This window comes from Serinus canaria, chromosome 1A, assembly GCF_022539315.1.
Source record: "Serinus canaria isolate serCan28SL12 chromosome 1A, serCan2020, whole genome shotgun sequence".
Lineage (NCBI taxonomy): Eukaryota > Metazoa > Chordata > Aves > Passeriformes > Fringillidae > Serinus > Serinus canaria.
The window spans coordinates 28,349,137-28,374,652 of NC_066314.1; the positions used below are offsets into that span (position 1 = coordinate 28,349,137).

General features: G+C 42.8%; 1 protein-coding gene across 1 annotated transcript in view; it reads right to left on the reverse strand.

Annotated features, from left to right (window-relative positions):
• PRICKLE1 (prickle planar cell polarity protein 1) overlaps positions 1–25,040 on the reverse strand; it is a 66,542-nt gene extending 41,502 nt beyond the window's left edge. The window contains exon 1 of the mRNA XM_030237754.2: positions 24,838–25,040. The gene's annotated coding sequence lies outside the window, so the exon portion shown is untranslated. The remainder of the gene's footprint in view (positions 1–24,837) is intronic.
• Positions 25,041–25,516: the final 476 nt, after the last annotated feature.

A 25,516-nucleotide genomic window follows, 5' to 3' on the forward strand; every position in this document is an offset into this window, starting at 1 on the left:
CTGACTTGCCTGTAAACATAAACAGTATAAATGCTGCACACACTGCAGGGGCAGTAAAGGGAAAGATGCCATGATCACTAGGCTGAAGACTAACAGCTTCATTAAATATAGTGGGATAAAGAACTTGCCATGGCAGTGAGAGCAATTTGTCATCAGCATTTTCTCTAGGCTGTAAGTGCAAGCAGCTTGCAACTGCAGCCCTTTGAATCAGACTTTATTTTATACTGCACCTGGTACACCTACACCTCAGAGGAACTAGAGCCTTTTAGATCCTAGTTTTAATTACAGTTGAGCAAATATCCTTCTGTTCCCTTCCCAGAGGCAGATGAAGCTCAGAAGTCTCTTAAAATATACTCTTCAGCCTCCACCAGGCTGATCTACTGTTTATATTATCACTTTCAAGGGTCAAAACAAAAATCTTTTGAAGTGAAAATTCAGCTTTCTCTGCAAAATCCTCATGACTCAAGCTCAACACATAAGCTCCTTCAGAAAAGGAAATGTTCTGAAGAAGTGTCAGAACACAGGGTTTCTGAAGTCCTGGTTTTCCTGTGTCCTACCACTTGTACAGTAGCAGAAGAGGGTACAGCCATCAGCAAGAGGAGTGGCATGGGGCCCGCTCCAGCCTTGGTGCCATTTTAAAGTGGATCACATACACCAGGATTTGGGATCTTAGGCTAGGGCAGTGCATGACCTAGGTCAACAGAGTAAAGCAGAGCACTCTGGTCTTGCACTAAGGCTGCTGTCCCCTCCTACATGGGTGCATGAGCAACAGCGAGATCATTGGAGGCATTTCACGTAGGCAGTCTGGCAAGTCACAGATGTCACCTCTAAGTAACACAGACATTATTCATAGCCAGTCACTGCTTGCTATCTACAGATAACTGATTGCATTCAGACCAGATTGGAAACAAGGTTGGCTAAAAGAAAAAAAAAAAAAAAAAAAGAGCCAGACAATCTGTTCTCTCAGGGCTCCAGCCATTCCTGGACACAGAAAGTGGGAAAGACTTTGACAGCCAGGACCCACACTTTAGCACAATAGCTGCTCAAAGTCAAGAATACAGTGGGATAATGCATTATTAGTCAAGTGCTGTAGAAACCTCAGCAACAAGAATTTGAGTTTGCTTTTTACTGCAGCTGGATGATCTGACAACTTTCTTTTCCACTCCTTGCCTGCTGTCTTTTGTCCAATCATTTTTTTAAACATCCAGCCTTTCTACACATAGTGTAACAGTAGAAGAGATCACATAGCAGTTCAATGGCTGTGTGAAGATGCATGGCTTGTTCTGTGTTTTTAAATTGCATTAATTGATCTGATGCCCTTTTTTATTTTCCTTCTAAGATATACGTTTACAAGAACCCACAGGAAAATTTAACACAGTAAGAATAGCACAGATTGCTGCCAATGTAGAGTTTTAACATCAATTTATCACTTAACTGTAGGTATCACCTCAAATGAACTTATTTCTGTATACTATATTCTTGGCTTCTTTGTTAAAGCATGATGTGGCCTACCTAACACACAGCTGCGTCCAGGACCCCCCTTCCCTAGGACTAGAACATAATGAATCAACAATTTTTGGCAAATATTTCATAGCCACAACTTGCATGGATCAAACTTAATCACTCTTCAGTTCAAAAATTTGTGAAGTTCATCATCACCAATTTTTGAGACTCACAATAATGGACTATAGACAGAGGTTTGCTCTCTGCAACAATATACTAATATTTAAAAGATTTAGTTGTAAGCACAATTTAAAAACATGTTGAACTTACTGTATGATTGTTTTTGATAACTTAGCCATTAAATCACAAAGATAACCTACCAAGAAAATATTTTATGCAGATATCTATAAAATATACTTTCATGTCAGAGCACCATCTTTAAATAACAGTTGATTAACTTTAATACTCTGTAAGATGCCCCCTCTTCAAGGAACTTTTCTCTGGCCACCCCAAGATGCATTTACTGATGTAAAACCTAATAAGGAAGCATCACACAATCTGGCACAGCACTACTCTACAAGCCCTCAAACGTGGGACTTCTGAAGTCCTCATTAAAAGCAGAGAAGTGAACACACAGTAGGAATGCATTAAAAATGTTTGGTGGCTTTGCTTGGGTTCTTTGTTTTTGTTTGTTTGGCTGGTTTGGGTTTTTTGTTAAGCCTTTTCCTTTTTCTGCTTTGTACCCCTGATATTTACAAGCAGCTGTTTATAAGCACCAGACCTGAGTTTGCACTCATAGGTGCAATGGAGATGAAACCATCAAACTAAGAACAGAAAATCAGGAGATTTTACAAAAACATATGGCATAATTATGTTGCAGAGTAAATTTAGCATTCAAGATCTGGTAAGTTCCAGAAATTTTTAGAGGTTGACAATTACTGACAAGCATTCTTTAATCTCTCACCACTGTTCTCCTTATCAGCATGAAGATCACTATGACTTAGTGTGACACACATAAACCCCTTCATTTGAAAAATGTAAACTCAAGTTTTGGAGTCTTTTCCCAGTACTTAAAAACCAAACCAAACATCCCACACAAAAACACCAACCAAATAATCGCAAACCAAAATAAGTTACAGTAGCCTACAGAAGTACTCAGAAGACTGGATGGTAAACTAAGAACCAAACACAATTAGTTACATACATTTTTTTTTGTTTTTGTTTTTAATTGGAATTAATTCCATCTCACAGTCTATCACAAAATAAAAAAAAGGTACTAGGGACAAATCTTCTCAACTTTTATCTGCAGGAAAAATGTTTTTTAAAAGTCTGCCATATAGGAGATCTCAGCTTTTTCAATTAATGCCCTCATCCTGGTCCAAATGATACACATTTTTTTTTCCCCATAGCATGTACTCTTTACCTACCATTTTGATTTAGACCTGTGATTCTATTCCTGATTTAGACTGAAACCTCCTCAACCCACTCTACACTCCACCACTGCTATTGGAGAGGAGCAATAATTTTTGGCAAAGAGGCCAGGGGTGACCAGCCATGCTGATGCAGAAATGGCAGGCAAAGGGCTCCAATCCCTAAAAATCTTTGCACCAGCAAGAGCAGTAACCATAGGTAGTAACACTCCCAAATATTTTAGCACATGCCAGCATTTCTCAGGAACTTTTTCACTATTAATGAAGCCATAAAAGTAAGCCATATAAATGGGGCTGAGGGAGAGAAGTAGGTTCAGCTGAAGAACAAGGCAAAGTAAGATGCACAAGAACTAGGGGACTCTTAAAACAGAACTGAAACTCATTTATGTTTGGGGTGCTGCATGGACTCTGCCTTCTTCTTCCTTACTGACTACAGGTACTGTGTTAGCACTGGCACTCAGCTGATTGCATGGTGGAACTGTGGAGAAATTTAAGCTAGCAGAAAAACAATGCTGCCAAAAAAAAAAAAGAAAAAAAAAAAGAGAAAAATGAAATTTCCTGTTGATTTGATTTTTTAAACCAGTTCACCATGATTTTAGACAACCAGGAATGCCACTGTAAGGGGAGAGGCAGACCACAGCAGTATTCATCTAAACAGTGCTCTAAGCCAGTGGAACCAGGCCCCCTGTGACCACTTTTCCCTTTGCTGTTCTCAGATCATTATTGCTGTATCCATGTTGAGTGATTTCACTTTCACATTCAGTGGGACACCCTGAACTTTTCTCTTTTCTTGCAGTTGCACACTGGGGTCAGCAAGGAAGAATACAAGACAGATTTCCATTGGGTAGGAATTAGCTGTGTTAGCAAAGACAGCTGGAGGTTAAGAGTGTAATATATGAACATCTATGGCTGAAGTATCAGAATACTTTATACAAACATTAAGAATGATTAACAGCTTACAGAAAGAATAATGAAATTTTACTTACATAGAACACTGCAGACTGACTGAACAGTAACAGACTGACATGCTAGACAGTAACACAAAAATCCCTGAAAATACTGTGAAAACTCTTTAGAGTGTGAATCTGAGCATCAGTGCAGAGGAATTCCTTAGAAGGACATGCTTTTCCTGCATGGCCAACTCACCTACCAGTGCCACCAGCACCCACTGGCAATAGGCTTGTCACACTCAGATGCCTGGAACAGTTCCCTAAACATTCTCAGATGCCCAGAAAACCAACAGGAATGAAAGGACAGCCACCACAATAACCTTCAACCCAAATCAAATTGCCACTAAATCACTAAACAGATCTTTGGGCATCCAAAAATTCAGAGTTGTTCTTTTAAGCATAACTATGACTTATCAAACTTTCCCTTCACTACCAAATTACCTAGAAGGAATCCACACTCATAAAAATTTTGTCTGAAAGGGTACAAACATGCAACTTCAGGTACTTGCAAGGGAGCAAGATGCAAACATACAGAATATAAAAACAAAACAAACCCAAGAGGCTCAAGTTCAGCTGCAAGATTGCTACTCATCCAGAATGACCAGTTTCTCCACCTTCTTTCATATCATGCAGATTTAAAAGATGAAAATTTTAATTGCCTTTTATTTATGTATTCCTCCGGAAGTACCCTGGACTGGTACTCACAAGCAGCTGTTTCTCAAGAACTTCCTGAAGGTTTTATAAACATTTCAAGAACAAATCCCTGACCATTCACGAGCCATGAATGAGTAGGGTCTGCTGTCCCACATAACAAGAAAGATGCTTTAACATGACAAAGCCCAAATGCCCGTTACTTACATATCACATGTCTAAACAGCAACGCAAAGACTATATTTAATGAATCCAGCTTCAAAATTAATATTTTACAAGGTATTTTCAAAAGAAAAGCAACTTAGTGGTTACTTGAATCTTAATCTGATCTAACAGCAATATAGTAACTCAAGTGCCACTAAGTCACCCTGAAGGTACTTCAGCAACCAGGCATCCAAGAATGAAGGAAGCCAGTCAAACAGGTCAACATACTCTGCAACTGATCATGATGCAGTACTGCAGCTTCAAAGAGTAACTGTACACACAGGGAAAAACCTGCATTTTTCTATTATCCCCATTCTTCCAGCTGGAACATGTAATTTACTAAAGGCATTCTAATTTATAAAGATACAATTCATAGAAATACTGGTTTATTTATTAAGAGACCCACTGCATGCTGCAGAACTCCAAATGCTTCATTGACACAGCGTGGTCTGAATTCAGCTGACCCTGCTTTGAAAGAAGATTAGGTCAACTGGCCTTCAGAGGTCCTTTCTGTACAATTTAGAAAATTGTACATTTGTATTTTCTCCTACACAGGTAACACAGTAACTACATCAGCTCTCTCATAGGATTTGCATTCATTTGACCTACACAAATAAGTGTGAATGATGAAGTAAATCTGGGTGTCCAATCCTGAATTTTCCAGTGGTCTATGGGTGTGAAGACTGATGATTTACAACTGTGATTATACTCTCCCACCTAATGTGGTGGCTACTTCAGTTTGGTGAGAACCTACTTCAAGCACTACAGCACTGTCATTCTCCATTAAAATGAATTTTTAATGTTTTTGAGCATGATGTCCTTGTATTTGCTCTTCTAAGCAAACCAGTAGGTGGTAGAGATGTGCATGCACTGTTCATAAAATAACTTTGTCTCTTGATCAGTACAACACCCTACTTAAGTTATCCTTTGAAGTGAAGAACTCCCACTCAGGTCAGAGCTATACTGCCATTTCATTAACAGCAGTAGTGGGTCACTATAAGCTTCCTACTATTCAAATGAAAGGAGGGACTGTTTGAAAAATAGATATGGTAATTACTTTCCTTTCTCTATCTCTCCAGATTCTTTACCTCTTGCATTCTTCCTGTGCTCCCCTGAGTACCATTTTTCTTCTGTATTCACCACTCTAATCATCCAGGACCCAAGACATTGAGTGGGAGAAGAGCAGACCCATGCATGGACCCAGTTAACCAGTAATAGGAAAGAACATATGCAATACTTTAAATGGAAATGAGACTTGTTATATAAGAAGTTTAATTTTCTAAATGTCCTCCTGACAGACTCTACTCATAAGAATAAATAACTTTACATTCTTCAATTCTTTAAAATTTAAAGTATAGATAAACACATGTGCTTTTGATGGAATAAACATAATCTTTTGTAAATCTGCCAAATAATTGATACTTGTCAGATGTCATTCCATTCCAACAATTTAAAGCATTCCATAGCAATAGTGCAGTAACCTTTTATTGAACAAGTCAAAAACAAGTCAGATGACCAGATACAGCTTAAGCATTAACTCTAAATTGAGTATGAACACTTTAGGAAAAACAATGGATTTTTTTTTTTAAAGTGACATTTTTTGCCTCGTTTGTGTGCAGATGGTTGATTAAACATTGTTTTGGTCTGAAGGGAGCAGCTTCCAAAGACCTGGCAGCAGTAGTACAGAATTGCTAAGTGATTATTTTTATACAGGATGAATTTGCCCAAGAGTTGCCTTCATGAAACATCAGCTTAGAAAAGTTAAGAAACTGTGAGCTGGACATGCTACAGAGGATGGTCTTTTTCAGTGTTTTAGATGTTCATTTTGCTTTATTAGCTAGGTTCTCCAGTGATACTACATACTTCTGTGAACCATTTTGTTCAGGTGCTGCCTTGATGCAACACATGGTGGCTTCACAAGAGAAACCCATAAACTAGGTCCTTCAAATGAATTCAGTCCTATTACAATAAAACCAAAACTACAAAACTACAAAAAAAAAAAAAAAAAAAAACCAAAAAAAAAAAAAAAAAAAACAAATCAAAAAAACAAAAAAACCCAGGTAGTGGCACAGAGCTGTACTTTCTACAGTAAGGGATAGGAGATACTTCAGGTTTTTATTAAAGGAGTGGTTTAAGGAGGCAAAGAGGTGCTGTGTGGAGACAGCTGCCAGAAGTACTCACTGATGAAATATCAGCCCTTCAGTGAACTTACTTGAGCTTTCAGAAAAAAACCCAAAACCACCCTGCACTTGTTTTTCAGTGCATTTGGTCTTATTTCAAGAAATTTCTTTGATATATAGTTCAGGCTTCAGTGAAGGGCAAAAGCTGTCTACCTTTTAGAGGAATTTTTTTAAGACTGAAGCAACAATGAATTTTTTTTTACTTCACTAGGCTTTCCTTGAACTAACAATCCTGCAAAATATTAGCTCGCTCTGGTCAGAGCACAAACATTGAACTACGGAATATCAACTTCAGATTGTTGCCTGTGATGTCAAAATTTTGTATTCCTGTACTAGTCTTTACATGCCAGAGTACAGACAGCATGCTATCCCCAAGCTGAAAGTGTTACCTAGTCAATAGAAGCTTCCTAAAATTTACACCAGAAGACTTAAACAAAAATCCCACAGGAGCACAGCCTGTCATCCCCTGAAGGCATGTATCATGATGCCAGACATGATTAGATGTGATAAGGAAAGAATTTAGAAAACACTAAGGATCATGTACAGGAAGCAGCTTCAGGGTTATGCCTTATCAACCCAATCTGCTTCTAGCTTTGTAATTAATAAGAAATGGTCAGTCAGACAAAACATACAGGTAGTTCTTGCAGTAAGACTTACATATTCCAAGTTCCAAATAAAAGTATCTCTACTTTTAAATGCAAAGCATTGTTATTAAGAAACCTTAGTCATTATAAGAACAAAAAAGCTGTTAAAAAAGAGCTAATTCCATTTCTCCCTTGTTCTGAAGGTCTTTATTGACAAATAAATATTGTTGATGGGTAAATTGCTAGCTAGTTGTTATTCACAATCTTGTGGTGCAAAATATGGGTAACTTTGATCCTTGAAGTCAGTTTCTTGCACAGGTTGCTGAAGACCAAGAGAATTACAAACATCACACATCGAATCCTGAAGTGCTTCAGCTGCAGCTAATGTTCAAAGGACTGGCATCTCAGATGCCACTACACTGTTTCTATTCTACTTCAGTACATTTTTAAAAGTTGTTCTTTGTAAACACATCTTTCAGGCTGTGCATTACTGTCGGAACTCAGGACATACCTCTGGGAGTCTGGAGTTTCCTGGGACCCTTGCCAGGGGGCTCAGAGACCCTGGCACACAGCCTAGAACACCAGTGGGTTCGAGTACGAACCATGGAACAACTCAACACCTTTACATGAAGAGATAAAAGTCACGGCAGTTTAGATAATATAAAAATAAAATACTCACAGAGTGTAAATGTAGGTTTTAGGATTTTTGGTATAGGGGTTTCTGGTGACAAGATGGAGGGATTTGGGTGTGTCTAGCCTTTCTTCTTCTTCTCTACCTCCATCTTGTCTGGTGATGTTGGCACTTTTAGATTGGTCTAAAGTAGAAACTCACTGTCTAGTGTAGATGATAGGTATTGGAAAATGATTGTAAATATTGTACACGTAGTTTGTAGTATATAAAGATAACACCGCCCTGGGGGAGGGCAGAGTGCCTCTGACTGTCCTACCGAACGGATCTCGGCTGGACAGGGAGAAAGAATTTTATAGATAAGATGCAATAAACAACCTTGAGACCGAAAAAATGAAGAGCCCTGACTCCTTCTTCAAGCACCGGGCTGGGAAAAGAGACTTTCGAACTTTTCTCGGGGTCACTCTGACCAGCTAGAGAGAGACCCCAGCACATTACCTCATGAAAACTGGAAGGCAATGCAACAACATCCACAAATTTGGGGTTTGGTCCTTTTTCAAAGCAGTACTGCAGCACATAGAACTCTTCCAATGCAATTTTCATGCCTCATCATGACACATTAAAACTAGCACCAGTGCTGAGCAATGCTTCACTCAAAGAAAGCTGTTGTTTAGGACCCCCTTCCATTTTGTAGAAGCACAGAGGAGTCAACCACTTTTACTGTTCAGCTGGGGGTTGTTTTGACTTACTTACCCTTCACCACTGGCTAAGAAGTAGTTCCCAGAGTTTTCTCATTTGTACATATTCCATATCAGTATGTCCTGTGATTCAGAAATGTACTTTTAAGAGTCTTTCATTATATGTTGACTTTCAATCCATTTTAACACCTTATAAGAGGTTCAGCACCACAGGTCTAACTCCATGTCACCCAATGGCCAAGCTACATCCTGGGTAAGGTACATTTCATAGTAATTCTTGCTTCCACGTATTGTGCTTTTGGCCAGTCCAGAGGCAAGTAGCATTGTAATCTGCTCAAACCCAAGGGGAGGACAGCAATAAAAGGAACCTCACAGAAGGCCCAGGAGCCACTTCATTTTTTCCAATATGAGAGAGGGGAACATCATGTTTCCATCAGCAGCTTACCCCTGTAACAAACTGAAAAGCAGGTGTGAACATTAGAGGATGACTAGAGATATATGATTAAACCTGAAATTTTTTATGCAATTACAGCTCTCAGGACAGAGAAGACAGCAGCATCACATATAAACAGCTGTATGTAAAATCTGTATATAAATTGAATGCACCAGTAACTGGGAGGAAAGACTGTGGAAGAAAAAGGCAGAAGGAGGACAGAAGACTCCTTAAGGAGGTTAAACTGCTGCCACACACAAATATCTTGTTAAACACTGATCAAGTGTTTGTGTGCCATGTGGGAGAATGCTAATTGTTTACAGGTATCAGAGCTGAAGGACTTGGATGATTACCAGAAAACAGTCCTGAGAAAGTCCACTGTACAATTAAGCAATGAATTGCTGAACAAGGCTCTTTCATATAAATCGATCCTGCTTGTTCCTAACGCAATTATTTACCACCAAGGGTTTCCTTTCCCAAGACTGGAATCAAGGAATCAAAAGAATAAAGTAAAACCTACCAAAAGCCCACCAAAAACCCAAACCCACCACTCCTGAAAGAATGTTTTCTTTCTCCTATGGGAAGATGGCTACAGAAGGAGACAGGTCTTGTTTGTTGTAGAACTAATCAGTATTTGTAGAAGATTAGGGGAAAAAAAAAAAAAGAAAAGCCTTCTGGTCTATTTGAGAATGGCTTCAACACCTGCCATTCAGGTGATTCACTATTAGCACCTCTGCCTCACAGCCCCATCAGAAAGTCTATAAAGCTTCATGTTAACAGGATAACATTTACAAGGATTTAGCTGAAAACTCTCAAACAACATGCCTAAAATTTTGAGAAACCACCATCTTATTTTTAAAGAATATTTTGGTCAAGTTGGCCAGATGCCCAAGTTCTGCAGTGCCAGCAATTCCTCCCCCTTTTCTTTTTGGCAGAAAATTTTCTCAGTACTGAATATTTCATCCATTCTTCTGCTGTTAAACTAGCTTAATCGAGGTGGAGGGGCTCACCACACACACAGCTCAGGGTGCTTGACAGCTTTGATCCACAAACCTGGCTGCAGGCTGCACAGGCTGTCAGCCTTTCTTGTCTGCCAGGTGAGTCACATCCCTTCCTTATTTGAGGGTCACCCTGCAACCATGGAAAGATGTGGACACTGTTGTTTGAGGCCCCAGTCCATCTGGGCCCTCCTAAGGTCATTAGTGGGATGTGGTGACAGTCACAGCCTGCATCCCAAGGAGGATTACTCTGCAGACTTGAATTTAGCACCTGCCCATCCTTCCTTCAAAAGGAGAACCAACAGTTACTGATCCTGCACGGCCTCCTCATGATTAATAAGAAAATAGATTTCTCCTTCAGTTTCAGGCAGGCCTATCTCACTCCTGTACCTTTGGGACAGGCTCACTCCAGCGCAAAAGCTCCCCAGGAATGAGGCTGATAAGGAAGCGCTCCTTTGGCTATTCAGCAGAGCCCATTTCTTCCTACCTCTTCTGCCTCTGGGCCTGGTTAAACTAGTTTGGGCAGCTTACCAGGGGCCTACAGAACCACATCAAAGTGCTTGGATTTCTTCATTTGTCTGGTGCTTGTGGAGTGGTTGTGAGAAGGCTCCTGCCTCCACCTACGTGCTCGGACCCCTTGCACTCTTATGGAGCTGCACCACACATCCAGAGCTGCCAGAGGTTCTTCTGGGGACAGCAAACCTGGTGAGGAAGAGCTCACTCTCCAAGCACGGAGTGCCACAGCCCGATGGACTCCTGCCGTACCCTCCAGCCAGCTGGGGTAACCAGAGGGGCTAGAGTTCTCCAGCTCTACCTAAAAGTCATGTCCATCTCCTCCCAACAGAAAACATGAAGCAAGATGTCATGCCAAAAGAGGAACATCTATGCAGATCTTTCAGCATATGGGCTGGGACCTTTAGGCTTGCTCCCTTCTCCTTTGGGTTTCGGTATAATTTTGAAAAGTGGCAAATTAACAGAAACAAAGCAAGCAGAGGGACAGCAAAAATAGCCAGTTCTCTGGGTTTTCTGCATGGAGAGATTGCTCTCTGTCCTTCAAAACCATTTAAACATCACTCATACAAAGCAATTTGAGAGAAATTAAAAAGCTTTCCTTTTGATGCCACTGCGAATCAGCACTTGAAATACTTTCAGCCTTGAAAACACAGCTAGGCAGATGCGCTCCCAGTGCCACAAGCACAGACAGAAAAGCACGAGCGATCTGCTCCATTACTCGCACCCGGCAAAGCTGCTTGGCATCATCTCCCGGGATCAGCCGGGCACGGCGCCGGGATGGGCCGGGATCAGCGCACGGGATTCACCCGGGATCAGCCGTGCCGGGATGGGCCGGGCCGGGCCGGTGCACGGGATTCACCCGGGATCAGCCGTGCCGGGATGGGCCGGGCCGGCGCACGGGATTCACCCGGGATCAGCCGGGCCGGGCCGGCACACGGGATTCACCCGGGATCAGCCGGGCCGGGCCGGCGCACGGGATTCACCCGGGATCAGCCGGGCCGGGCCGGCGCACGGGATTCACCCGGGATCAGCCGGGCCGGGCCGGCGCACGGGATTCACCCGGGATCAGCCGGGCCGGGCCGGTGCACGGGCGCCATCTGGCGGGCGCGGGAGGGGCCCAGCCGTGCGGCGGGGCCGCCCCCGCGCTGAGGGAACGGGCTGGGGAGAAGGGCTGACAGCCAGAAGGACAGGATTGAAAGGTGGGTCTGTGCAAACCTCATCCTACACAGGATTGAAAGGCGGATCTGTGCAAACCTCATGAAGTTCCACAAAGCCAAGTGCAATGTCCTGGTCAGGGCAATCCCAAGTACAGGCTGGGCAGAGAACAGACTGAGCAGGCCTGAAGAGGTCTTGGGTGTGTTGAGGAGCTCAACATGACCCAGCAACGTGTGCTCGCAGCCCAGAAAGCCAAACGTGTCCCGGGCTGCATGAAAGCAGCGTGGCCAGCAGGCTGAGGGAGCGGTTTCTGCCCCTCTACACCTCTCTGGTGAGACCCAGCCAGAATGCTGCATCTAGCTCTGGGGTCCCCAGCACTGGAAGGATATGGACATATTGGAGAGAGGCCAGAGGGAGGCCAGAGGAAGGCCAGGAAGATGAGAGGACTGGAGCACATCTTCTACAAAGACAGGCTGAGAGTGCTGGGGTTTTTCAGCCTGGAATAGAGAAGCCTTGAGGGAAACCTTATAGCAGCTTTCCAGTGCCTACAAGAAAGCTGGAAGGGACTTTCTGCAAGGGCATGCAGTGACAGGACAAGGGGTATTGGATTTGTAATGAACAAGGGTAGCTTTGAATTCTGTATTAGGAAGAAATCCATTATTGTGAAGTTAGTGAGACACCAGAACATACTGTCCAGAAAAGCTGTGGATGCCTCATCCCCAGAAGTGTTCCAGGCCTGGCTGGAGGGGCCTTTGAACAAACGGTCTAGTAGGAGATGTCCCTGCCTATGGCAGGGGGTTGGAACTAGATGATTTTTAAGGTCCTTCCCAACACAAACCATTCTATTACAATTCAGCAACTTTATGTTCAGCTCTGCATTAGGCCACCACCACAAGTCACACCAACTCCATGGCTGCAACTCCACTGCACCTCCTCCAGGCAAGGAGAGAACAGCACATGGCCTTTTTTCCACCAGAACTGAGAGGACACTGGACATTAATAGCAGCCAGAGCCCTAAAACCAACACCTGAGCCTTCCATACCCCACCAGTTAACCAGTACATCTTCTGCCATCTTTGAGTCTGTACTTGGTGTTCACCTGACCAGCCTTGGCTGCTACCCTCCCAGCTGCAGCACCCTACTTTTCCCTGGAGTCACCAGCTGCAAGAGAGGTGAGGCAAGCATTGTCACACCAGTCTGGTTTTTTTTTTGCAGAGCCAGAAGTGTAGTTAGAACCCAAGCCCTATATTTTAGCGTTTAAGTGAAAATGCCCAGGACTGTACATTAATCCCATATATGTCTCATCTATACATTTTCACGGTGACTTTTCTCAAGCATTTTCCCTGCAGAAAGCGGTCACAGCAATGGCTTGATAACCATGTACACCTCAGGTTGGTATGCTCTGCCCTCCATGCTGATAAAGCACCTTTCAGTGTTCACCTAGCAGCTACACAAACATTTCAGCTTTGGAGACGTGGATCTTATATAGGTGTGCCTGGTGTACATCCATGGTGGTACAGGTGCAGCATCTGCACACATGATCAGGTGCTTTCCAAAATGTTTCTTAAGGACAAAATTCATAGCTGTACCAAGCTGTGTGCATTCTGGGGTCAAATTTAGACAGTGTTGCAGCGTGTCCTCCTGATATCTACTTTGTTTCATAAGGTATCACACAACAGGCTAATTTGAAAGTGAGAGCTGGAACTGTTCCACGGGAAAGAAAACTGAGGCTACCAGAATGCTGCTAAGACACCAATGTTGCAAAACTGTCTTTAAATAGTACTTTTGGAAGGATGTCAAGAAATATATATTTTCTATGCAGCCTTCCACAGCATACCAATTTTCAGTCATTTTTACTTTCCTTAAACAGGACACAGATAAAAAGTTAGAGCCTGCTGGCACTATTTAAAATATTGCTTTACTCCCCCACCACACACACTTCTGTCCTTAACACATGAATATTCTTAAAGGGCTTTAAACACTTTCTTATTGTGTATACAATGACATGGACCTGTAACTGAACAGAAGAATTAATCTACTCAGACTTCTGATCCCATACATTTTTGCTTTCTGCCACAAAAGGCAGGGGTGCCAAGCATCCATCTGAGGCCTCTTGTGAGAAAGCTTCTCTGTGAAAAAAGATAGCTTTTAAAGATGGCTGGAATAGGTAGTGAACTATACACTAGTCACAGCTTTTAGCATACTTACATACAAATCAAGACTGCAAGCAAATGGCTCTGGAATTATTTACAAGAAGGACTGATCTCTAAGATTTACTCTGGGCTTATTGCTGCTTCCAGAACAGATTTCTGTCTTGCAGATGCATCGCACCATCAGCTCTGTATTTTTGTGGTGACAACTCTTCAAAAGTACCTATAAACAGATTCAAGCTCTGGATCGCCCAAACCATCTCCATTTCCTGAGGTCACATCTCACATCACCAGTTTCACAACAGGCAGAAAGTCTTAAGTTTCCTCAGAGCCTTTAAGCCATTGACTTGATTACAAGCTATTATCTTTGATTTGTTGTTAACCACCACAACTAATGACAGAGCCAGAAGCATGCTCTTCTATTCCCATATCTTTTCCAATAGAAGCCACTTCATCCATAAACCTGACAGGGTGCTTCGTAAGATTTCAGTCTTTCTGCAAGCTCGCTGTATATACCAGTCTGTGTTAAAGAATTTAATTTGACCCATTGCTGGGTCAAGCTGAGCTCTAATTTTCCTACAGAGTCTCATATTCTAACCACATCACCCCACATCACCTTTTGTTTCCTTTGTACCCAGAAATTACTTTTGTACACCAACTAAGGCTTGAAAATACTACCAAAAGTAGTTTCTGTTCCAGACATGCATTGCAACCTCTGCAATTGTAACTTTCAGAAGAGCTCTAAAATGCCCCCAAAACGGTATGACAGAATAAGAATAAACATGAGTAAAGCCTGTCATCAGGAAGATCACCTGCACATCTCTGCACTTGGGAGGCTGTCAGTTCCCTACTTCACAACAAGGATGGCTCTACCTAACAAAGCTGAGACGTATCCAGCTTCCAGACAGGAAAAGCACATTGAATTGACAAGCACACCTGTCCCTATCAAACACCCTTTTCTGCCCCCACCATTCTCACATCGATGTGGACAAGCACCACTGCTCATGACCACAGCAGCAATTTAACACCACATCTTGGTCTCCACCATGCCACCTCCCTGTCTGACAGCTACCCTTCAAAAAAGCCACAGTTAAAGCTACAATTAACTCACTATGATAAACCATTTTCCCTGTGGTAAGTCATGCAAAACCTATCAGGGACAAGGAATAATTCACTACTGGAATTAATAACTGTAGTCAAGGGGTCAGAAGCCAGTTCCACATCACTTCTGTGCCTGCAAAGCCACACTGAATGTTGAGATCTGCATCACTCCAACCAGTGCAGCACAGCAAACTCAATGACATCTGCTGCCCCTGATACAAAAGGCCACCACGTAACCAGCTAGGCAACCTCTTGACTTTATGGAAGGGGAAAGCTCAATGACTTAACAGGTAAACACCACAGGGTTTTTACCCTCATCATAATAAAATTGGAGATAAAATTTAAGGGATATACTAAGTGTACTCCAGATTTAAAGAGATTGTCTTGTGGACACCCATGATTTGCTATTCAAGCAGAAAACAAAAATTCAAATACGCAAATAAATTTACTCCGAGTCTGAATACATTACAAGAGCCAACTATTTCATGGGCATTTTTTAAACTATAGAAAGAGGCAGTCAAAGCAATGTTTCAGTTAGGTAGAGAAGGTTGCATTAATTTCAAAAACTAAATAAAGTTGGAGTCTGTTGCACTGGTTAATGAATGAGGTGACTGTTCTCAAAGATATCCACACATGGACAGATCACAGCTACCATGAACAGTTTTTACAGCACTGCTGTATAATCTCATTCAGTTATTTGACTACTGATGGTAATTAAGGACCATAATCCATTGCCAAAAAATAAACAAATGTGAACAACCACCAAAACTTGGGCAATAGAAAAAACTGTGTGTGGATATTCCAGGCTTCTTGCAAAGTACTTCACTGTTCAGAGAAAATTTAAAGTTATAATAAGTTCTTGAGCATGTACAAAATATAAGAATGGATCTGAACACTTCACAAGCACAGGAAAAAACAACAGTAACTAAGGAAGTATTGTTTATATAGAATTAGTATTTTGAACCTGCATAATGAGGAACAAGATTCACAGATTAGAACTACTGAAGCAAGAGAAAACCACAAAGTTTAAGTTGTAGAGATAGAGCCAATCCAGCCTTTTTTCCTTTGGGGCCTGCACAGGAATACAGCTATCCCCCAGACTTTTTGCAGGATCTGACTCTAGTAAGGTAAGTACTTTACCATACATATTACTTATTATGTACCAAAACTGACGTAGTAGTACCAAGGTATTAAATTAAAGACATACGCATCCTGATTAGGGGTACTAGCTGTGATGTATTATATATGAAAATGAAACATTATGTACAAAAAGTAACAAGCATAGTAACTGATATCTACAAACTAAAGTCACAGTGGCACATTGAACAATTTTAGGTTAACCAGACTCACTTAAAAATAGAAACCAGAGGCTGGGCTCTTCTCTCACCCCATTTTACATGTCTTTACATCCATTGATTTCAAGTGGAGTTCTTCACAATTTATGCCATTGTGAGAGGAGAATCAAGCCTTGTGTGCTTGAAAGGAAACAGCAGACATGTTCCCCACCAGAGTGCAGGGGGAGATTTTAAAAAAACATAAGTATATGAACTGTGAAACCGATAGAGTACACAGGCAAAGGCAGGCAAATAGGCTCTAGCTGGGGGATGGGAAGAAGAGAACTTACAGCTTACCCAGGGGTTTTGTTGTTTGTGTGTCTTTTTTTTTTTTTTTTAAGACTTGGGACTGATATTAGTAAGTCAGAAGCCCAGTCAGTAAACAGGCTTCTAAAAAAAAGGAAACATTTAGAGAGAACTGTTGCATTTTTTTCACACAGACATCATTGATTTGTATTTTCCTACAGTTATTCTATAAAATGAGGAGCTCACCATTTTGTCTGTGGAAGACATAGACCTTCCATTGCTAGAAAGTGGATATCTGACCTATATCCATCACCAGAAACAGTGCCCCAGTGATCATTTATACCCAAGCCCAAGCAGATGATCTTCCAAAACTCTTCAGGACCATCTGCACAACTAACATTACAGTGGTTAGAAAGAGTAACACTTCAGACTGGAATTCAAGTCAGACAAAGTCCTACATATGACATAGATGACAAAATCACTTCATGGTTTGGAGGTACAGCAGAACAGAAGCTACAGCTTTATAGTAGATATTTTTCTAGGCTTTTTTTTCTCTTGGTAGCAGCATGTGGTTAGGAAGCTCCTCTTTCACCACCCCACTGTGCACAAACATAGTCCTTGTACTGTTCTGTACTGATTGGGCTGATTTGGGGAAGCTCACTCAAAACAAAGACGCAAGAAAACCCCCAAATATTTTCAAACTATCTCTATATCTCCACTTGAGGTATGCCTGCACAACACTGTGATAGTGCAAGGGAAACAGCTTGAGTATTTTACAGAGGGAATACAGACTTAATTCATTGTTTTATATACCACAGAAATGCAGGATTGAAGTAATTCATATTTATTTAGAGTCCAACAGTGACAGAATATTACTGTACCTGTTTGGAAATGCTTTTTCCCCACTTTCACTCATGTGCACAACCCCTGTTACAGCTCATAGCAGATTTTAACTCACCCCCCCAGCACTTCAGCAGGAAATGTGCCAACAATTTCCTTTAAAAAACAAGTCTAGATTATCTACTCAAAATTGCATTAGATTTCAGCTGATTTAGTACACAACAAAGCAGGATGAAGGTAAATGCAGAGAATTGCACAAAGGAGGATGACTTCTACCTGCAGAAAAAAAATGTTGCATAATTGAAGGCGTACCTGCTGATCTTCATGAGACGTGTTCTTTCAAAGCATAAGCCTCCTTCCACAGACCCTCAGAGGGTGGAAAGAGACCCAAGAACAAATACATGTCCTTGAATATCCAACTTTGTTTTGTGCTTAGCATTTAGATGTTGAACACTGACTTATGCATCAAAGGTAAAAAAAAAAAAAAAAAACCAAACCAAAAACAAACAAAAACAAGCCTTAAATGACCATGAGCCTGGTATCATCTCAGTTCCTAGAATAAATCCATCAAGTACACCTTTGTGAAAGAGCCATCATATTGTCAGTACCTCTTGACAGCATCAGCTCCAGGCTTATAAGACATCCACAAGAAAGTCAGAAATGTTTATGAACAGCCACAGCACAATACCAGACAGAGAGACATTAAAAAAGCAATCTTCCAAAATTACAGCCTAAAAGGTGGCAGATTGAGAACTAGACAATAGAGCTCTGAGTATTGGGGGACATTTTGCAAAGAAATCTGAAAAGCAATAAATCTGCAGCAATGAAACAGATGCCTGTTTGTCGCTGTGGTCATTTCAGTTCAATCAAATAAATGCATTGCTCAATTTCAGTATATTAACAGCTACTCTAAAAACATGCAAGCTGTTCTTGAAGGAAATCAACAGTTTTATGCAACTGGGAAATCATATATTGAGAACAAAAAGGGGTATTAGCCTAGACCACTGAACTTCAGCTTCTCACCATCTGAAACCCCCAGCAAGTACTGTCTAAGCAGATGGGCTGTATGAAAGAGTGGGTGCAACCAAACAGTTACTGGATTCACAAACAGCTAAAGAAACCATCGAGCTCAGTAATCTAATCTACTCTGCAGCATCCTTTGCTGAGAGCACTTCTACAGCTTTATGGCAGCTCATGGCTGAGCACAACAGCAATACATAGGCCTCCCTCTCACCCTGCAGACATTCTCTCCAGCCTTACTCTGGTACACTGCTTCCTTCCCCAGGGCCTCCCAAGAAGAGGCCAATACCCTGTAAATAGGGACTCTGGGATCTCTCTGTGGAGAGCTGCTGTAACACAGCTGCTTGGGTTTTTTTTTTTAGGGAGACACATTTCTCCTGAATAGTACTGGTACCTCCTAGCAGATACCTGCTGAAATCCAAACCTACAGTGAGCTGCTAAGAGAACAGAACAAAGCTGCATCCTGGGAAAACAACATCCTCATGAGGCTGGAAGTTTTTTGGTACCTCTTAACAGATGAGAGCCTGGTCTGCTTTCTACATGTTTGGCAGCACTCTAAGACATTCGCTGGCTATTGGCCTGCCAAGCTGTTTAGGCTTGTAAGTTTCTCTGCACTTGCTTTATACTATTAATTTTATTAAATATAAACATATCCTTTGTATATATTTTTCTCATATTCCATATGCACATGATGAGCTCATTTCAGCCCAAGGATGAATGAAAACTCAATATTTACCACACAGATCCTCTATGCTTTGCAAACAAGACTGGAAAAATGCCCTCTCACAATGAAGTTATCCATACCATCTTTCTGATGAGGAAACAGTTCAAAGATCTTGGAAAGCCATATGTACACTTTTACAAAAGACATCTGCAATTCACCAGTGAGGTTCTAGACCTAGCATAATTTATTTAGCACTTTGTATATAGAGATGCAAATATACAAGGTTCAGACATTTCTTTAGCGCCTCCATAAAATTCATTTTAAAGTATATAAATATTCATACTTTGAATAGTCATCTCAGCATGTGAAGCTTTAATTTTTATATGAAAATACCAATTCCTGCAAAGAGTCTGAAATAAAGTAAAAATGCATTAATCCTAAAGTATGCACACAAACACATGCAATTTCTTTACATAAACACTTCTGAACTTCTGGGTGATTAACGCTTGATTACAAAAAGAGATCCTTAAAAACAATCTTCACTAATCATGCACTAATTTTTAACATACTTGAAAACAAGTCAGGTTTTACTGCTGTTAGACAAGTTGATCCACACCTGAAAGCACAAGGTGGCCTTCAATTTCTGCCGTGGTTATTGTGTGTCTCTGTTGCTACCGAAATGGGCCATGGGTGAGGGCAGTGTCTGGCAAGCCCAAGTGCTCAACGGGTTGAGCAAGAGTGCCTGGGTGCCCCGGCAGAGCCTCCTGCTGAGCCAGCACCACCACTGTCACAGGAGTGTACTTTGCTACTGACGACATCAGGGACAGCAAAACGGGTAAAGCTGAACAATTACAGCGCCTGTGGCAGAGGCGGCTTACATGGCTCCAGCAGGGATCATAGGAATACAGGAGGGATGTGTGCTTTGAGGAATTTTTGAGGCACTTGTCTAGATACGTTTAAAGAGTCAGAGACAATTCTTTCATATCAGTCTTTTTAAGACTAGTGAGAAAAAAAGATGCAGCTTTCCTACAGAACAAAAGAGTGCAGTCCTAGCATGCAGCACGATCCAAGGCCTACATTACTATATTCGTAACTGCACACATGTTCTTATTTTCTTTTTTAAACATTCAAACTCATTCAGAAATAAAGATGTTTGGACAATGAAGACTCTCAAAAAAAATTTAAGGAACTAATATCACCCTGCTTAAAAAAAAAAAAATCTGTATGTTTTATTATAAGCATCATGATACTAACATGCAGATTTTTAATCATGCCAGTTGCAATTATACAAATCAGTGTTCCAATCCACAGAGAAGTCAGTTTTCATATACACCACATTAACACAGACATTAGACAGGATCTGGCATGCTGCCGACAGAGAAGCTAGTTCTGGAATCATGTAATATTAAGTCTGGAGTTACTTGATGCAAGATTAAAAGGCAACAAGCTCAAAAAGGTGGTTACAAAAAACATCACAGGAAACAAAATTATTTTGTTTATTATTATTAAAGGCAAGCAATTATATTTCAGTATTTGGATTGCAGCTGAAAATGCTTCCTTGGTATGCAACCACTCCACAAAGTTAATATTGAGTGTAACTGGAAACATTTTAAAAAAATTCTTACTAAAGTCAAAGATGGTAATTGCGAACTGCAGAATCTGTCCTTAGATAAAAGGGGGGCAACTGAATGAAACTTTATCTGTTACAGATATAAACCTACAAGCACTCCATAATACTCTTGCATCTTGAGGAGGGGACAGAGGGGAAGAGAGAGAAAATGAAGGAGAGAAGTACACAAGACAGAACAGCAAGAGCTATCAGGTGCTATAAATCAATGTTTCAAACACAGACCTCAGACAGGAGTACACAACTTTGGTACAGAACAACTGAAATAACATAGTTCTGGCATTTTGTTGATGTGTAATCCACTGGAAATGATAGGTCAACCTGAGAGACTGTCTACCCCAGGTTTACTAGCTAGCAAAACATCAGGCTTGATAGGTTCATAATGATCTTGAAAAGCAACTCAGCAACCTTATGGCTATATATAAGAACTTTTAAGAAGCCTTCCAGGCAGGGTTCCAAGAAAAGGTAAACTAGCAAAAAGCTGTCATTTACAGACCTTTTAAAAAATACTAAAAATGTTTGTGTTGGCTCTTACCTCTTGCATATGAGCACTTCACTCATTTTGTGCATTTAAAAAAAACCCTCTTTGCACAAAAACATGCTTGAGGAATATTATCAGTTTGTGCTGAGAAGTGAAATGCTTGCTCTTTTAGTTCTAAAAATATATAATGTATTTTGTGAATATTATAAATAAGAAAAATACAAAGAGGAAGAGTTGTAGCAGACCACCTGTGAAATTTTCTTCAGTAGCTGGAAATATCCTTTGTCAATGAACCAGCAGCCAAAGAGCTGTTTCTGAAAAAAAGCATGTAATTTTGGCAAACTGATCTGATAGTCTATCTGGGAATTTCTGCCAAAAATGCCATGACTTCAGTGGGCTATTACTTGAAAAACATGTTTCTTCCCATCATTCTTCAGCCATAAGGTAGGAGGAGGAAAAGATGAGCAATAGCTGTGCTGTGTCCTTCCAAGCTGGTTCTTCCCATTATACAACTCCTAATCCAAACAATTTAAGCACACAAGTAAAAGCTACTCATTTCTGTAAACATTTCCAGGAGCAGGACCTAAGCTTGCATGGCTTACACCAAGCATATACTAATGGCTAGAGCTAACCTCAAGTTTACTTCTCTTTAAACAGCATAAGCAAAAACCAGTGCTGGCCAAACTGAAGCTTAAACCTTAATACAAGGGGGTAAACTGAATATTGATATAAGCCACTTGGTGACTAGGGAACCATCTCAATCCAGCATTCTTAGAGCAATTTTGTATCATGCAACAGTTTTCCCAGAAATACAAGTGACCTTTCCCAACATTTAAAAAATAAAAAGTCATGTTTCAGAGCATGCTTTTATACCCCAGCAGCAGGGACCTCTTTACTTTAGGGTAACTAGTCACAGAAAACAGAAACACAACCCAGCTTGTTTGTTTGTTTTAAATGAAATTCATCACTGCACATCCAATTAATTCTGGAATGCCTAAGACATAGCACCCAAGCAAATAGAAGCTTTCAATTTGAGAGCAACTTTCAGTCTGCCCTGTTAGAAGCTGTGTATAGCAGTAATTGACATCACATTTATTACGCAAGATTCATACGACAAAGGGGAAGGACTTTTAGGCTATGATACAAAGGGTTTCAGCATTAGAAAGGGTCAAACCAATCTGCAAAAGCATAATGTGAAGCAAAGCAAATTATTCTGTAAAATGTAGACATTCATTAGCATAGAAAAGTTTCACGGGAAAACAATGACAAAGTAAAAGACATCCTATTTTCATATGCTAATTAATTAAATATGCCAAATGTGCTTAATCTCTTATTATAACCATAGGGGGAGACAGACCAAACTCTTGAAGTTCCAAAAAGCCAGGTCATTAGTGTGCCAAGTCATTCTTCAGATCTTCTCTTTATATACAAATTTACATTCCCAACTCATAACATATGTAAGTAAAACTTGACTCCCCCTCCCACAGCCTCCATTTCTCCTTCTTTGGAAGGCACTTGCTTTCTCTTGCTCCTGTATTTTCAAGTCTTATTAAATGCTAGAAATAACTCATTTGCTAGGGGAGAAAAAAGCACAGAAGCCATTTTGCAAAGGCCTAAGTTAAACACCCCAGACCCTCTAAGACACAGAATAAGCTAGCTGAAAATGAAATTAATAACATTCTTGCACATATGCACTAAAGACTACAAACTATGTGTGGATTTTAAGTTCAGATGACATTTCTAGCCATTTCTTGCCTTTCCAAACAAGAAAGGGATTCTTATGTTTACATAAGTTTCTCCTTGCTTAATAAATCTTAAATTGAAACAGATTTTTTTTAAACAATTACCTTTTTCAGAGTTATCATACTACAGGATATTAGGAAAAACCAGACTCTCCTGTTGCTTTCACCCACATCTGACTCCAATCTTAATAGTTTAGCTATTAACCCTGTAAGGTCCTTACACACACACCTTGCCCAGTTGATGTTAAAATTTTTATATGACTGATCTGGGCTTACTCATTACAAAACCTTTTGTTGTACAGAAAGAGAGCAGCTCCATGGACCTTGATTTACAGGACACAATTAACTGCGCTGTTGGCAGAACTGCACCAGCCCGGCTCATCCGGGGCTCTGCAGGCAGAAATGAAAGGATCTGTCACTGCATCAGAGTAACGGATCTCTCCATCTCCCTTCCTTTCCACTCCCTGTCCAAGCTCATCCTGATCTACTCACGTCTTGGGATGAAAACCTAGTCACTGTGATATACCTGTCTTGCAAAGAAATAGTACAAGTTACCTTAATTTCCCCTAGAAATAGCAAGAATTACAGCTAAAGGGGAAAAAAAACCCACGCTACTTGAAAAATCTCAGTACTTACTCTAGAGTTTACCATGCAAAACATGTAGTTTAAAGATCGCAGGGAATTTTGCAACAATAACGCTAGTAATTTATTTATGCCTTTTTTTGGGTTTTCTTTAGCGTGTTGGGAATATGCATTGTTAACCATTAAATTTCGCTGTACAAACATTTCTCAGAGAGCCCGTAAAATACCCCCTGCTGCGTTTCCTCGCTCTCCAGCTGACAGCATTGAGAAACACCGGTACTGGTGGGTGCTTTATTTGGTCTTCCCGGCCCACCCCCGCTGGGGTACAGTGAGAGATTCCTGCCAAAGGCCAGACCCAGCCGCCGCGGGCTCGGACCACAGCAAAGGCGTCTGGACTGAGCTCAGCCCAGCCGACTGGTAAATGGTGGCTGCTGGAGTTTGAAATCCCGCGGTGGGCACAAATATTCTGGGAGAAGGGACCCGCGGACGATCCATCGCCCTTCCAGAGCGCTCTTCGTTAAGAAAGGAAAGCACAAGCACACACTTCAGCGAGGTCCGTGGTTGCAGGGGTGGGTGTGGGGAGCACCCCCAGTTAAAGCGGACAGCGCGGAAGACGCCGCCGGGATGGCAGACCGAGATTTCCACCTCGCCAAGGTCCTCGCTCGGGGCAGGGGAGCGCCCAGAGGCGGACGCTTCTCTCAGGATAAGGGAGAGGGCGGAGGCTGCCTGGAAGGGGCCAGTTGCCCCGCACTGACAGGCAACAGCTGAGCTCCCACATCTGGACCCTCACCCAGACCGGGGACCGCGGCGCGCCGCTCCCTCCGCCGGGCGCACCGAGCCGGCGAGGCGGCGGCGCCGCGACACCTTCCCCCGACAGCGGCCGCGGGATTCGGCGGGACACCCTGCGCTTCCCACCGCTCTCCGGAGCCCGCAGTCCGACAACTCCGCGCAGGACGGCGCGGCGCCAGCGGCGGTGACGACCGCCGGCTCCGGGCTCGGGCGGCTCCTCACCGGCGCGCCCTGGCGATGTAAGCGCCGGGCAGGGCGCAGGACCCCGGCCGCACCATGGGAAGCGCTCCGCCGCCAGCGGCACGGTGCCAGCTGCGGACGGCGCACCGCCAAACCCGCCGGGCGCTCCGCCGCAAGCTGTCCGTCAGTCGTCACTCCGGGGAGCCTCCACTTACCCTCCCCGCAGCGCTGCCGGACCACGGCGACGTATTCCCGGGAGGCGGTGTGGTCCGTCACGCAGACGACGGGGGAGGCGGATACCCGGCTCTGCCCCACGGAGTCAGCGCCGGCGGGAGACGCGCATCTCCGACACCGCCGAGGACAGACCGCCCGGAGCCTCCTCGGCCGCCCCGCCGCGACTGCCCGAGCCCCGGCGCGCTCCCCGCCCTAATGGGGCTCGCCGCTCCGCGCCCGGGACGGCGCCGGCCGAGCTCGGCCGCGCCCATTGGCTGCCGCCCGCCGCGCCCGCCAATCGCCGGGCGGCCGGGGCTGCCGGCGGCGCACGGGGCCCGGCGGGGCGGGGCTCGGGGCGGGGCCGGCGGCGGCGCGCGGGGGGCGCGGCTGGGAGCGGCTCGGGGGCGTGGGGGAGCCCGCGGGGAGCGCGGCCTGATTCCTGCTGGAAGGACGGGGAGCAGGAGCGCACGGGCGGGTTCTACGCTGTTTCCCTCGGTCTGACGGAGCCCTGAAGCCGCCAGGTTTCATCCAGGGAGCGGGACGCGGAAAGTTAATTAAAAACTCCTCCCGGTGATCTGTGCAGAGGGGTGCACAGATGGAGCCCGTTCCGGCTGGGCTTGCGGCCCGCGGTGGTGGCGGTGGGCTGCCCACGGCCGTGGCGGTCACCCGGACACTGCCGCA